Source organism: Thunnus maccoyii, chromosome 18, assembly GCF_910596095.1.
Source record: "Thunnus maccoyii chromosome 18, fThuMac1.1, whole genome shotgun sequence".
Taxonomy (NCBI): Eukaryota; Metazoa; Chordata; class Actinopteri; order Scombriformes; family Scombridae; genus Thunnus; species Thunnus maccoyii.
Genome location: NC_056550.1, coordinates 28,724,641 through 28,730,640, shown reverse-complemented (window position 1 = coordinate 28,730,640; position 6,000 = coordinate 28,724,641).

Genomic DNA, 6,000 nt, shown 5'->3' with positions numbered 1-6,000 from the left:
TTATGCAAAAAAGATTTATTGACAAACACAAACTTGATTCACAGAGAGTCTGAGGGAAAAGAGCTCTCAGTTATTCATTCAGCAACCAGACAACCTTTATAGTCACAACATCATTATTAGATTATTTACCTTATTGCTGTCTCTATGGCAACAATCATAAAGCCATGCAGACAGCTGTTGTCCTTCACTGTCTGCACAGAAACGTCTCCTGGTTATATGACAGTTTTCACATAAATATGAGATGTAGATTCAGTAATAATGTTTTGTCATTATAATAATACACTGTTTACCAAACCCTGTATTATTTATATCTTTGCATGTATGTATTGTTTTATGACAGAATAAAACCAAACATATGTCTTAAGTCTTTCTTAAACATTTTTAAACAATTGTAAAGACATTTAAAACTATGGAAACAAGTTTTTTCTTAACTTTTAGTGTTTTTATACTGTGTCGTTCTTCAATTTTATGTTTGTATTATTTTAATCGTTTCTGCACGTTTTATGTTGGACTGAATATGTGGAGATGTGTATTATTTGATGTAAATCCATGTATCAAAGCAAAGACGTTATTACTGTTATATAAAGTTATAAACTCACTCTGTTTAACAGACACAGTTAGCTGAGCTTCTTCCTGTAAATAATGACAACGAACAAGATAATACAGTTATTATTTACTCCTGCACGAGTGAGAATGTGCAGGTTTCCTTTCATATGTTCAAATATAAAAGTTAAGATCACACCAGAATGTTTTCTTTACATCGATGGAAAACAAAAAAAAACTTGTTTTCTTGCAGGATGCTATTTGTTAAGGATACCCAACACATAATACACTGTTTTTGGACTATATTATTATATTATGTGTTATAGATATTAATGCATCGCAAAGTGCAGACAGGAGCTTTTGCAGTTGGTGCAAGTTGGAAGAGGTTCTACAAAACGATGCTCTAAATTAAGTTAATAATTAAGATTAAATTAAAAATAAAATTAGTTTATTTTCAGGTAAAAAGATGTGGTAAATGTAATAGTTACTACATTGTATTATACTAAGGTCAGAATTCCTTAAATTCAGTGTATTTGCCTCCTTGTCTGCTGGAAATGAATGTTCAGTGATTGTGTAACTCGTGCTGCAGCCTCTCTACACACTCAGGGACTCTGCGTTGTGTTTTTGTTTTGTTGTGTGACTTTTCTGTCACAACGAAGGGCGGGATTATCTTGATTATCTTGATTATCTTGCAGACAGACTGAATATAAGCAAAAACCCTCCTTGTTCTCATCATCCAAAGTGAAAAAATCCGCCAATCAGAAAATTCTGCAGATCGGAGGTTTTTGCACTTTGGCCATCGATATCTGCCACTTTTTTTGAAGTATATAAAATGTTTGCTCTCATGCATCATAAATCTTTGAGATGTAATTACATTTCACTCATAAAAACTACTAGTTTCTAAAAAGCTGTAATACAAATAAACACACCAAACACTACAGCTGCAGTCTGCTGGACATTATGTAGCTCTTTACATTTACATTTTACATTTTTCATCTTTCTTTGATGCATTTTTGACAGTCGTTCAAAGTTCCTACAGACGTTGAAAAACTTCTACTACCACTGAACACCTCTTCCTCCTCCTCCTCCTCCTCTTCTTCCTCCTCCTCCTCCTCCTCCTCCTCAGGGTGTGACAGCAGCTGAATTCTTTGGGAGTCTTCTTTAATCACCTCGAGGCTTTCCCTCCCTGTTGTAAATCATATTTTCTCTCTCTCTCTTTCTCTTTCTGTCTTTATCCGACCATCAATCATTCACTCAGCTATCTTCTCTCGTTCCAAACTGTCCATCAACGCTTTGCACGGAAACCTCAACACGCTGCCGCTGCATGACCTTAAATAAATAAACAGCTGAAGAACTTTTAGGAAGATAAATCCTCACTTTTTATTGATGATGCACCTCAGTATTTAAAACATCAAATCTGTGTTTTCATCACACATTTCACCAAAGAGCCGAAGACTTTTGTCTTTCTGTCGTCCTGCAGAATTTTTTTCACATTTTTTGAATCTCACATCGTCTCTGTGCAGCTCTGACTGTCGACTCTCAGCAGATAAACTGGGTTTTGTTCCAACCTGCCCTCTTCCTCTGTTTCAGGCTTTTTACTGCACATGTTTACCATAAAAGGAAGTGTGAAGCTGATCCTCACCTGGAGCTGCTTTTCTTTTTTTCTTTTTGACCTTTAAGTGAAGCTGAACTACAAGTGAAACAAGTTTGACTCTTGACAGTCGTGGTGGTCTCTAAAAGGCATTTTGACATTTTAGGACCAAAATAAACAATTTATAACTTTCATTCATTTTTAAATTTGATTTGGGATATTTGGGCCATATTTGCTATTTTACATGCGGACCATTTCAGGCTCACATCCATTTTGTCTGGGCCAGAGGAGGCCAGCAGTGCTGCATCATTGCCTGAAGTGGCCCACTTCCATATGCTATGTGGGTTGGTACTTTTACTGCAGTAAAGGATCTGAGTACTTCTATTGAAGGAGTCCGATCAGGGGCCAGAAAAACTTAATCAAGACTTCTCTAATTGTTGTTTCTACAGCAGCTCGACCTCTCAGTTTGTGTACTAGTTGGTGAAAAACAGCAAAACCAGATGTGAGCCTGTAGTTTGAGCTGATGAACAACAGAAAAAACATCACCTGCAGGAGTCAGTGAGGTTTCCTTGCAGTCTTAAAGTTTGTTACCACATCAGAAAGTGTTTTATTATCTAATCTTGGATTCAAATGGCTTCAGGCAGCTCGACAACACAACCAGAAGTGAGTCAGTGAGCAGAAATTAGCCGATATATTCAGTTTAAGGCTGTTTATGTCGTTAAGTGGTTTAATGATAGTAATTACAGTTTATCAGTTTACTACCAACCACAGATCATCAGAAGACGAGAGAAAACGGAGGAAAGCTGCTGCAGGAGGACAGTTGATGGATTCTTAATGTACGATTTGAACATGTTGTACCATCGCACACCTGAATACGCACAACCTGAGCTGAATCAAACCTGAAAGCAGATCTGTTTCTATTCATCCGCTGCCAAGTTCCTGCTCGCTCTGTGATGAGAATCTGTCGTGTTATTTAAACTCAGTCACTGCAAACATGTTCCAGTTCAACCACCACTCTGATGGCAGGTTGATCTGGTGTCAGTTCTCCTGAAAAACAATATTAAACCAACAGTCAGGAGCCCAAATGAACATTAAAGCTGTTTTTCTTGCTGTAATCATTCCTCCTGTTCATACTGACCATTAGAAGATCCCTTCATAATGACCTTACAATGGAAGTGATGGGGGACAAAATCCACAGTCCTCCTTCTGTGCAAAAACTGTATTTCAAAGTTTATCTGAAGCTAATATGAAGCTTCAGCATCCAAATGAGTCAAATCAAGTAGATATCTTTCAATGTTACAGTCTTTTTAGTGCCAAAGTCCCTCTTTTTGTTACTATACTTCCACCGTAGAAATGTGTATATTGTGTTTATGTAGTTTTAATGGTTGATAGTGTATAAATGTGTATGTTGTGTAAATACAGTCAGATGTGTAGCTCTCTATAGAACGTACTACAGTGTATCTACAGGAACGAGTCATAGAAATGCAGCAGGAAAGCTTTCAGTGGGCTTTATTTCTGACAGCACGTCTTGTTTTTTTGGTTGAATATAGATGTATTTCAGTGTGGTTATGATCCATATGAATACATGTGCTGGAAAAGTATTGAGGATATTTGAAGGCTGTAGTCACTGAATGCTTTCTGTGTGAAAACTATGCAAATGTGTCACAGTTTGCTTCATAACTGTCACTGTTGTGTCGACTGTGTGTGAAGATGTGGACTCAGTGTTGAACTGTGCAGGTAACCAATGGTAAAAAAAAAAAAAAAAAAAAAACTAATTCAGAAACAACCACAAATTGCAAGTTAATGACAGAAAGCTGTTATCAAGTCATCAAGAAACCTCTGAAATTCAGATTAAAGGTGATCACTTGTCAGCGAAATGTTTCTGATCCTGTTTAGAGGCTGCAGGAATAATAACGTAATAGTTAAAAGCTCAGCAGGAAATAATTACAAGCTCAGTTTCTGCCAAAACATTAACCTTCTGTCTGATTTCTGGAACGTATAAGTCTTTATTTTAATTTACTGAGATTAAAAAAACCTCTTTTGTGTTTGGATCAGATTTGGCTGAGTGTCATCTGAAAAGAATCTAAAGTGGTTCGTGTTGTGTTTGATCCACGTCCAGGTGCTGTCACTGTACGTCAAGGGCGTTGGCATGGCGACGGCCTCTTTATCTCACCTGTGTGAGAGTAAAACAAGTAACTGGAATCAATTAAGCAGACATTTGACATTAAATATTTTGAGGGTTTTTTTTTCATTGCTCATTTATGGAAGGCTCTGCTCCAACAGGCCTCTGGGAAATACCAGCGATAACAGGTTCTTACATGCACACACAGGAGGTATTTGGTTGCGTAACAGAACACGGCCCAGTGACCTACACACTCACATATTATGTTGCATTTATAGTTTTTTTAGTATATTACATAACGACGTGTTAGTTCTGGCCTGCGGGGCCCCGGGGAAAACGTTTTTTTACTGGGCCCTGGTTGATTCCCAGTGTGCCATGATAGTAAATTTAACATCTTTGTGTTTCTGACTGTTGCTCAGACAAAACGAGTCACCTGAATATGTTCACTTGATTGATAATGATTGACATTTTATACACTGAACAATCAATGGATTAGTAAGGATAATAATTGCAGTATTTCTATGATGGAATAATACGTCCTGCCCCTCAGTTTGTTCACAACTTTATAACAAATGAACTCAATAGAAACACACTAGAGTTTGTCCCTCTTCAAAACCAGCAGTAGTAGAAGAAGTGAGATCCTTTACTGCAGTAAAAATACCAATACAACAATGTAAAAATACTCCATTACAAGTAAAAGTCCTGCATGAAAAATCCTACTACAGTAAAAGTACATAAGTATTATGAGCTTGATGTAGTTTAAGTATTGCAGTAAAAGTAGTGGTTCGGTCCCTCTGACGGTTTCAGGTATCTGATCGTCCTCCAGAACTTTCTCTGCTCAGCTGCCAAACTCCTGTCAGTCACACCACACCTACCTGTAATCATACACTTCAATTAAAACCCTCCAAACTACAACTGAGAGTCCTCAGGAGGGCAGAGTGCAACATCTGACTTAACGAGGTCTGTCAGACAAAGCTGCAGCTCTGAGAGGTTTACTGCTGCTGCAACGAGGCCACAAAGATCCTGAATGAGAACATGTTTCATTTGGAAAATAATAAAAATGTTGTTGACGTACAGAACAATGTGGTTTTTATTCACAGACTAACAAACTGGATGCTTCAGCTGCCAGTTTATGAGCTTCACTTAAACCTGCATTCACTGATGTTTAGTTTCCATCAGAAACACGTAGTGAACAAAACTCTGACGTACCATCACATTTAAGTTGATATGTTGAACTTGTTAGCAAACAGTTGCTTATTTCCACATCCAGCAGTTACGGAGCAACATTATCATTCATGTGGAGTCATGTGTCTGTCCACCCGGTGAATGTAAGTCCAATATTCACTCTCTTTTAGCTCTGTTTTTACTCTCTACCAACTCCTGAGGGAAATATCTGGCTCTTTAGCTGCTAAATGCTCCACTATGTTCACCAGCTAGTCTACAGCTAACTGTGTCTGTTTGCCATTTGGTGCTGAGCAGGTAGTGTACAGTGACTTTTTACAGCTTTTTCACTGAAAACGACACTATGAGAGTGCTGAGAGTGAACCAGAACAGTAAAGTTGCAGCCGGACAGATAAACAATGAGCTGAAACTCACTATAAAGCTCCGTAAAGCCGAGAGGAGCTGCAGAGTCACTGATAATTCTCTGTAGGTTCATCACTACGAGCCACAACTAACACATTACACATTGACAGATCAGACTGTGCAGTTATAGAATATGTATGACACTTAAAGTAAAACTAGT